The following is a 10,770-nucleotide window of genomic DNA, read 5'->3' as shown; positions in this document are numbered from 1 at the left end:
ATTTCCTATGATCATATTGATTTATTAAAAAACCACAAAGTTATACTGTTAAGACATAGAGATGCAGCTCCAAGGCAGGGTCAAGTAAGGACTGGTGACAGGTGCAAGTAGGGGTTAGAATGTCACCCTTGAGAAGAAAATGTTTTTCTCACTTGGCCTTAAACTGTGTCTCTGTGGAAGCGGCTCTCACGGTCTCTTGGAAATGGCGAGTATATTTTGATAATAAGAACAAAATTCAACACCCCTTCATGATAAAAGTCCTGGAAAGAATAGGAATTCAAGGCCCATACCTGAACATAGTAAAAGCCATATACAGCAAACCAGTTGCTAACATTAAACTAAATGGAGAGAAACTTGAAGCAATCCCACTAAAATCAGGGACTAGACAAGGCTGCCCACTCTCTCCCTACTTATTCAATATAGTTCTTGAAGTTCTAGCCAGAGCAATCAGACAACAAAAGGAGGTCAAGGGGATACAGATCGGAAAAGAAGAAGTCAAAATATCACTATTTGCAGATGATATGATAGTATATTTAAGTGATCCCAAAAGTTCCACCAGAGAACTACTAAAGCTGATAAACAACTTCAGCAAAGTGGCTGGGTATAAAATTAACTCAAATAAATCAGTTGCCTTCCTCTATACAAAAGAGAAACAAGCCGAGAAAGAAATTAGGGAAACGACACCCTTCATAATAGACCCAAATAATATAAAGTACCTCGGAGTGACTTTAACAAAGCAAGTAAAAGATCTGTACAATAAGAACTTCAAGACACTGAAGAAGGAAATTGAAGAAGACCTCAGAAGATGGAAAGATCTCCCATGCTCATGGATTGGCAGGATTAATATAGTAAAAATGGCCATTTTACCAAAAGTGATCTACAGATTCAATGCAATCCCCATCAAAATACCAATCCAATTCTTCAAAGAGTTAGACAGAACAATTTGCAAATTCATCTGGAATAACAAAAAACCCAGGATAGCTAAAGCTATCCTCAACAATAAAAGGACTTCAGGGGGAATCACTATCCCTGAACTCAAGCAGTATTACAGAGCAATAGTGATAAAAACTGCATGGTATTGGTACAGAGACAGACAGATAGACCAATGGAATAGAATTGAAGACCCAGAAATGAACCCACACACCTATGGTCACTTGATTTTTGACAAAGGAGCCAAAACCATCCAATGGAAAAAAGATAGCATTTTCAGCAAATGGTGCTGGTTCAACTGGAGGTCAACATGTAGAAGAATGCAGATCGATCCATGCTTATCACCCTGTACAAAGCTTAAGTCCAAGTGGATCAAGGACCTCCACATCAAAGCAGACACACTCAAACTAATAGAAGAAAAATTAGGGAAGCATCTGGAACACATGGGCACTGGAAAAAATTTCCTGAACAAAACACCAATGGCTTATGCTCTAAGATCAAGAATCGACAAATGGGATCTCATAAAACTGCAAAGCTTCTGTAAGGCAAAGGACACTGTGGTTAGGACAAAACGGCAACCAACAGATTGGGAAAAGATCTTTACCAATCCTACAACAGATAGAGGCCTTATATCCAAAATATACAAAGAACTCAAGAAGTTAGACCGCAGGGAAACAAATAACCCTATTAAAAATGGGGCTCAGAGCTAAACAAAGAATTCACAGCTGAGGAATGCCGAATGGCGGAGAAACACCTAAAGAAATGTTCAACATCTTTAGTCATAAGGGAAATGCAAATCAAAACAACCCTGAGATTTCACCTCACACCAGTGAGAATGGCTAAGATCAAAAACTCAGGGGACAACAGATGCTGGCGAGGATGTGGAGAAAGAGGAACACTCCTCCATTGTTGGTGGGATTGCAAACTGGTACAACCATTCTGGAAATCAGTCTGGAGGATCCTCAGAAAATTGGACATTGAACTGCCTGAGGATCCAGCTATACCTCTCTTGGGCATATACCCAAAAGATGCCCCAACATATAAAAAAGACACGTGCTCCACTATGTTCATTGCAGCCTTATTTATAATAGCCAGAAGCTGGAAAGAACCCAGATGCCCTTCAACAGAGGAATGGATACAGAAAATGTGGTACATCTACACAATGGAATATTACTCAGCTATCAAAAACAACGACTTTATGAAATTCGTAGGCAAATGGTTGGAACTGGAAAATATCATCCTGAGTGAGCTAACCCAAACACAGAAAGACGTACATGGTATGCACTCACTGATAAGTGGCTATTAGCCCAAATGCTTGAATTACCCTAGATGCCTAGAACAAATGAAACTCAAGACAGATGATCAAAATGTGAATGCTTCACTCCTTCTTTAAAAGGGGAACAAGAATACTCTTGGCAGGGAATAGAGAGGCAAAGATTAAAACAGACACAGAAGGAACACCATTCAGAGCCTGCCCCACATGTGGCCCATACATATACAGCCATCCAATTAGACAAGATGAGTGCAGCAAAGAAGTGCAGGCCGACAGGAGCCGGATGTAGATCGCTCCTGAGAGACACAGCCAGAATACAGCAAATACAGGGGCGAATGCCAGCAGCAAACCACTGAACTGAGAACAGGACCCCCGTTGAAGGAATCAGAGAAAGAACTGGAAAGCTTGAAGGTGCTCGAGACCCCATATGAAGAACAATACCAAGCAACCAGAGCTTCCAGGGACTAAGCCACTACCTAAAGACTATACATGGACTGACCCTGGACTATGACCTCATAGGTAGCAATGAATATTCTAGTAAGATCACCAGTGGAAGGGGAAGCCCTTGGTCCTGCTAAGACTGAACCCCCAGTGAACGTGATTGTTGGGGGGAGGGCAGTAATGGGGGGAGGGTGGGGAGGGGAACACCCATAAAGAAGGGGAGGGGGAGGGATTAGGGGGATGTTTGCCTGGAAACCGGGAAAGGGAATAACACTCGAAATGTAAATAAGAAACACTCAAGTTAATAAAAAAAAGAAAAAGAAAAAAAAGAAAAAAAAAGAAGGGGGTGATTTGTTATGTGAATATTTTGAGAAGAAACCTTTGTTTAGTCATATTTCTTTGTTTAGTCTTGCCTCAGTTGTTCCTGGTATCGTAGGAATAATGATCTTATGGTATCTTGCCAAAATGGAAATTGTAGTAATGCATATTCATATCTACATAAGGATTAATAAAGCTTGCAACTGCGTGCAGTCGCTTCTGCCTTTTCTCTGCACCCCCCGTGTCCTGGTTGGGTGCGACCAAACCCAGGGCCCCCATTGCACTAGACATTGACAAATGGTACCCAAACAGGGACCCTGAAGGTAAGTCAGGATGGTCAGGTAAGGTAAGTATATTTTATTGCAGGGAAATGGGACAAGATAAATCTTCTCTTCATCTTGTTATGCTTAAACATCTTTTAAAAGTGCAGGGAATTCATATCTCTCAGTATGATTTAGAAATGTGTTTAGAGACAGCAAGAGAGTATACTCCTTGGTTCCCTGATAAGGGTTCCAGAGATTCTGATATCTGGGTCAAAGTGAAAGCTAAGGTGGAAAAGGCTGTCTGTCAGGCAGGGCAAAAAGATTCCAATTCCCTTCTGGTGTATTTGGGCTGTTATTTTTACTGTGTTCAAGGTCATGAATGAAGACAGGGTGATAACGAATACAGAACAAGAAGCTACAGCTTCATTAAGACGAAAGTGAAAGTAAAAGTTTCGCTGTCTGCACTGCTGCCTGAAACAATATTTTTCTACATCGTTTCCCGAGGATGACATGTTAAGGATTAGATTCAGAGGATGATGATGATGAATTCACCTGCTTTTTCTTTTCCTATAGTTAGGCCAGCACCAGTTCAAGGTGTGGCCCAACCAACTTATGATAAAGGATGATATTGGTTGGTTGAAAAAGGCAGTAACTTTATATGAACCATATATTAAGTTTTTATCTATACTAAAATTAACATTAGAAAGAACAGTAGTAGGAGAGAAAGCTAGAGGACAACTACTGAAAGGGCTTACTTTTGAAAATGCTAATGAGGACTGTAAGAGAGCATTATTACCTATAAAGGAGACTGGAGATATTAATGCTTATATAAAGGCATGCAAGGATATCTCTTCTGAAAATGGAAAGATGCATTTTGGCATGTATTGATCCAGATAGAGTTATTAAATTATATATTTTAAATACTTTTGAATATTATACAGGCATTTTAGCTCAAGATGAGTTGCCTTTAGAATGGATATATACTAAACATAAATTTAGTAAAACATTAACAACTTATGAGGAACAAATTTCTTCAATTGTTCAACAAGGCAGACAAAGACCTGTTACACTGTTGGGATATGATTGTGCTGCTATTGTTTTTCCATCAAGTAAAGGTAAAGTGGAATATTTAACGCAGATGTCTGAGGTTTTTCAATTAGTCATGATTTCTTACACTGGAAATATTGAATTTCATCTTTCCCATAGTAAATTGTGGGATTGCTTTAGAAAACAAAATTTGTGATAAATACACTAATTTCTGTTGATCCATTATCATCTGCTGTTACTATGTTTACTGATGGCTCTAAAACCAAGAGTGCTTATTGGACCAAAGATAAATTTTGGGTACAAGAATCTTCTTTTGGGTCAGTACAACAAAATGAATTATTAGCAGTAATTAATGTATTACAGGATTTTATTCATGGTATAAATATTATAGCTGATTCAGCTTATGTTGTAGAAGTAGTACAGAATATTGTGAGTGCTGTTGTTTCTACATCTAAGCCTATATTAAATATGTTATTCTCACATATTAAAGGACTACTGTTATTACAAAACTCTAGAATATTTATTACACATATTAGATCACATTCAAAATTGCCAGGACCTTTAGCATTTGGCAATCATATGGTAGATCAATTAGTGGCATTTGCTACCCCAGAAGAAGAACATAATCATAATCATGCCAAAGCAGGATATTTACATATTAAATATAAGATTCCCTATTCTCAAGTCAAACAAATTATTGCTAATTGTCCTATTTTTACGCCTTTATATATAAGATGTATTGTCTGGCACTAATCCCAGAGGAATGCAACCTAATGAATTGTGGCAGATGGATGTAAACCATATTCTGAGTTTGGTCGCCTTTCATATATACATGTAAGCATAAATACTTTTTCAAAATTTGTATGGGCTACGCTATTGCCTGGAGAATGTACTGCTCATGTTATTCAGCATCTATTGGAAACTTTTGTTGTTATGGGACTGCCCTCTAAAATTAAAACTGATAATGGCCAGCATATATTTCATATAAATTTAAACAATTTTGCCAACAATATTATATTGTACATATTACTGGTATAGAATACGATCCATAAGGGCAAGTTTTTGTTGAAAGAGTTCACCATACCCTGAAACAACAAATTATAAAATTAAAAAGGAGGAAAAGAGATGACCTTACACAGCCTGATTGGAGTTTGCAGACTAATCCCAGAGCTATATTGGCACAAGCATTATTTGTTATTAATTTTCTTAATTTACCACAAGGTGAAGTATTATCAAGAGCAGATAGACATTTTATTGAACTTCCTCCTGAAGGCATGGAACAGCCAGTATGGATAAAAATTGCCCGAGATGCTAAATGGCAGGAAGGGACATTACTGTATTTAGGTAGGGGATAGGGTTTTGTCTTGTTACAGGATGGGAGACAACTCTGGTTATCCGGAAGATGGATCCAAGCACGGACTGATAAGAACTGCACCCTATCCCTGCAGGAATCCAATTAAACCAGCTGTACTTTCTCCTGATGGAAGTCCTTCAGAGATGAAGGAGGTGTCCTCCATTACTGAGGCCATGGCTTCTCTTAAGATTGATAAACAACAACAGAGAAGGATGCGTACAGTGACAACCCCATTGCCTACCTGGGGTCAGGTGAAGCATTTAACCATTGAAGGACGAAAAATGTTGTCTCGTACGGGAAAGTTCTTTACTGCTGAGCATTTATTTTTAGCAATGTGTGCTATACTCACAGTATCTTCTGCTGAGTTATTGGGCTTATATTCCTAATCCACCCTTATTTGAGCCTTCTACTTGAGGGGAAACAGATGTGGTGTTATACAACACTCCAAACATTTTATCATCTCCTTGGAATAATTTGACTTATTTGAACAAGCATGATGGAACTTTGTATAATTTTACTTATGCTGGCTCTAAGATGCCTTTATGTTTAGGACAGAGACCATGACTCCAAATGGGCTATCAAAGTTGGCTATTACCAGAAATAAATGTTACAGTTTCCAGGACTCTCTTGACAGCTTGGTCTATAAACCAAAACTGGAATAACATTATATTTGTTAGTGAGTCAGTATATCCTATTTGTGCTCAATTTGCTTATATAGGCTTAAAATATCACCCATTCATTGGAAGAACTGCCTTGGCACATTTGGAAAAATTATTCAAGATAAATAGATAAATTGGGGTCCTTATGGTCAATTTATTAATCATGTTCAGAATGGAATGTTACCACTTGTGATTTGTCTAATGTTACCAGGATGACCAGAGAGGAGAAGGAACACCTTAATGGATTCTTGCTGATGGTATGGGGAGATGGTGGCATTGCTGATAATTGACTGGCCTCTGTGGAAGATCCTACTGCGTTTCAAATTCACTTGTGGAAGACTGCTGCTGCATTAGAAGAAGTTGTGCTTGCTAATGGAAGCTTTTCTGGGACTGTTCAGTCTTCCTCTCAGTATAATTTTACCACATTTAAAAAAGAAAAGGTTAGGGGTTGGGGATTTAGCTCAGTGGTAGAGCGCTGGGTTCAGTCCCCAGCTCCGAAAAAAAAAAAAAGAAAGAAAGAAAAAAAGAAAGAAAAGGCTACTACTTGTATTCATATGCCATATTTGTTTTTAAGAGGTAGATCTAATTTTACTAATGTATTTGCTTATATTAGCTGTCATTTGTATTCATGTATTAATTCATCTATTCAGTTTAATATAAATCAAGATTCTATTATGATTATTCAGCAAGAATTATATGTATGGATGCCTGTTAATTTGGGATGTCATTGGTCTCAAGATCCTCTTAATCATGTGATTAGTGAATTTTTTAATAATCTGCTAAAGAGAAGTAAAAACATGATTGGAGTCATTGTATCTTACTTGGCAGGAGTTTCCAGCATAGCATTAAAAACATCTATTCAGACAGAGCATTTTGTTGAAGACTGGCATAAAGATTCATATGAGTTATGGATAGAACAAGGTAAAATGATACTAGACTTCAACATCAAATAGATGTTTTAAAACAAACAGTAGAATGGTTGGGTCGAATGATGTTATCTATTGAAAAACATGTGAATTTAAGTTGTGATTGGAAGTCAACTAATTTTTGTGTTACTGAATATATGTATAATGATACAGAACATGACTGGAAGTTAATTCAAGCCAATTTAGAAGGTAATGAGAGTGCTACAAAAGTAAAGAGTGCCTTGAAATATGATGTTCGTATGTCTTTTGGTAAACAGCTAGAAGATACTACCCCTGAAGAAATAGCTAAATTATTGACTGATCAATTGACAGGATTAGATCCCAAGGCTTGGCTTCAAAGTATTTTCCATAGCTTGGGATGGGCTAGTTTTGCCATAATATTATGTACATTATATATTATGTTGCTTTATTTTTGCATGAGTAAACCCCTACAAGGGCATTTAGCTATATTATGGAAAGTGTTACTTTTAAAACAAAAGAAAAAAGAAGGAATTGTTAAGACATAGAGATGCAGCTCCCAGCAGGGTCAAGTAAGGACTGGACAGGTGCAAGTAGGGGCTGGAATGCCGCCCTTGAGAAGAAAATGTTTTTCTCACTTGGCCTTAAACTGTGGTCTTCTGTGTCCTGTTTCTGTGGAAGCAGTTCTCATGCTCTGTTGGTAATGGCAAGTATACTTTGATAATAAGAAGAGGGGTGATTTTGAGAAGAAACCTTTGTTTAGTCGTATTTCTTTGTTTAGTCTTGCCTCAGTTGTTCCTGAGATCGTGGGAATAATGATCTTATGGTATCTTACCAAAATGGAAATTGTAGTAGTGCATATTCATATCTATACAAGGATTAATAAAGCTTGCAACTGCATGTAGTTGCTTCTGCCTTTGCTCTGCACCCCCTGTGTCCTGGTTGTGTGTGACCGTACCCAGGGCCCCCAACGCACTAGACGTAGACATTATATTAGCATTGGAAAATATGCAGCTTAATTTGAATTTACCTTAGATCAGAGAAATGGGTCAAAAATGAACTTCTTTGGTATAATTCCAAAGATATTGCAGGGCCTTAAAAACTTAACCTTTAGTTACTGGGGAGAAATGTAGAGTAAACCATGTTGTGCTCTTCTTCACATTACAACAGGCCACTGCTCTGTCTTACACAGAGTGTAGCTCTAGGGAGCAAAAAAATCCTACCAAAGAGCAAAGTCCCATGGGTTCTAACCAACAAACTGCTTAGTAAGGAGCACTTGAATGTCTAATACTTAGCCCTTACTTCTCCCCATCTGCTTATCTCTGGTGTTAGCTGATCTTACTGTCTCTGACAGTGGCTTGACCCTCCTGTAAGCGTCTGTGTCAGCACTCCTGGAGACCGGCTTCCTCACAGAGGGATCTGGGTACAGAAAGCTGTGTCACAGGGTCAGCTCTGGGCGCAAGCAGAAACTTCCAAAGCAACTCTTATAAAGGGCATTTCATTTGAGTCTGACTTACAGGTTCAGAGGTTCAGTCCATTATTATCAAGGCCAGAAGCATGACAGCATCCATTCAGCCCTGGTACTGGAGTTCATTAGTATAACTTGTATAGTTTTGGGCATGTGTCCATCTTCTGGAGCATGTTAGTCCTACCAGAGAATAGACCCTTAAAGAAAATTAACCCTTATTTTCCTAGCAGATATACATTACCAATATAGCTCCTCAGCTTTTGGTTTTTCTCACTCCATTATTACCATTTTTTACCTGGTTTGAGCTTGTGCAGATCTTGTGCATGCTGTCCCAATCTCTGTAATTTCATAGTGCAACTGCCTTAATGTGCCAGAAAAACACTGTTTCCTTTTGGTCACCTACTGTTTGTGGCTCTTAGTGTTTTTCCACTACTATTTCCACCAGGCCTTGAGAGGAGATAGTCTGATGAAATCTCAAGACAAGCATGCAGGAAGTAGGAACTTGGAAAACAACACCCTTCACAATAGTCAGAAATAATATAAAATATCTTCGAATGACTCTAGCCAAGCAAGTGAAAAATCTGTATGACAAGAACTTCAAGTCTCTTAAGAAAGAAATTGAAGAAGATCTCAGTAGACAGAAAGATCTCTCATGTTCATGGATTGGTAGGATTACTATAGTAAAAATGGCCATCTTGTCAAAAGCAATCTACAGATTCAATGCAATCCCCATAAGAATTCCAATTCAATTCTTCATAGAGTTAGAAAGAGCAATTTGCAAATTCATTTGGAATAACAAAAGACCCAGGATAGTGACAACTATTCTGAACAATAAAAGAACTTCTGGGGGAATCACCATTCGTGACTTCAAGGTATATTATAGAGCAATAGTGATTAAAAAACTGTATGGTATTGGTACAGAGACAGGCAGGTTGAGCAGTAGAATAGAATTGAAGACCCAGAAATGAACCCACACATCTATGGTTACTTGACCTTTGACAAAGAAGCTAAACCATTTAGTGGAAAAAAGATAGCATTTCAACAAATGGTGCTGTTTCAACTGGAGGTCAGCAAGGAGAAGAGTGAAAATCAATCCATTATCTCCTTGAACAAAGCTAAAGTCCAAGTGGATCAAGGACCTCTGGATAAAGCCAGATACACTGAAACTAATAGATCAGAAAGTGGGGAAGAACTCTGAACACATGGGTACTAGGAAAAATTTCCTGAACAAAACAGCAATGGCTTATGCTCTAAAATCAAGAATTGACAAATGGGACCTCATAAAACTGCAAACCAATTGTAAGGCAAAGGACACTGTTATTAGGACAAAACATCCACCAACAGATTGGGAAAAAATCTTTACCAATTCTACATCTGCTAGAAAGCTAATATCCAAAATATACAGAGTTCAAGAAGTTAGACTCTAGAGTGCCAAGTCACCCTATTAAAAATGGGGTATAGAGCTAAACAAAGAATTCTCAGCTGAGGAATATCGAATGGCTGAGAAGCACCTAAGGAAATGTTTTACATCCCTAGCCATCAGCAAATGCAAATCAAAATAACCCTGAGATTCTACCTCACACCAGACAGAATGGCTAAGATCAAAAACTCAGGTGACAACAGATGCTGGCAAGGATGTGGAGAAAGTAAAACACTCTTCCATTGTTGGTGGGGTTGCAAGCTGGTACAACCACTCTGGAAATCAGTCTGGAGGTTCCTCAGAAAATTGGACATAATACTACCTGAGGATCTAGCTATACCATTCCTGGGCATATACCCAAAAAATGCTCCAACATAAAACAAGGACACATGCTCCACTATGTTCATAGCAGCCTTATTTATAATAGCCAGAAGCTGGAAAGAACCCAGATGCCCTTTAACAGAGGAATGGATACAGAAAATGTGGTACATGTACACAATGGAGTAGTATTCAGCCATCAAAAATAATGACATCATTAATTCATAGGCAAATGGATGGAATTAGAAAATATCATCCTAAGTGAGGTAACTTAGTCACAAAAGAATACACATAGTATGTACTCACTGATAAATGGATATTAGACAAAAAGCATATAATACCCAAGATACAACTCACAGACCATATGAAGCTCAAAAAGTAGGAAGACCAAAGTG

The 10,770-nt window shown here is 38.2% G+C and overlaps 1 long non-coding RNA gene across 1 annotated transcript; it reads left to right on the top strand.

The window, feature by feature from the left end:
* Window positions 1–2,945: 2,945 nt before the first annotated feature.
* Window positions 2,946–8,051, top strand: LOC108350923 (uncharacterized). Its single transcript, XR_001837871.3, has 3 exons — window positions 2,946–3,285; window positions 5,007–5,106; window positions 5,721–8,051. It is a non-coding gene; the product is annotated as an uncharacterized LOC108350923 (long non-coding RNA).
* Window positions 8,052–10,770: the final 2,719 nt, after the last annotated feature.

Source organism: Rattus norvegicus, chromosome 5 (assembly GCF_036323735.1).
Source record: "Rattus norvegicus strain BN/NHsdMcwi chromosome 5, GRCr8, whole genome shotgun sequence".
In the NCBI taxonomy this organism is placed as follows: domain Eukaryota; kingdom Metazoa; phylum Chordata; class Mammalia; order Rodentia; family Muridae; genus Rattus; species Rattus norvegicus.
Note: the sequence above shows the minus strand (reverse complement) of the source record. Positions and strands in the feature narration are given on the sequence as shown.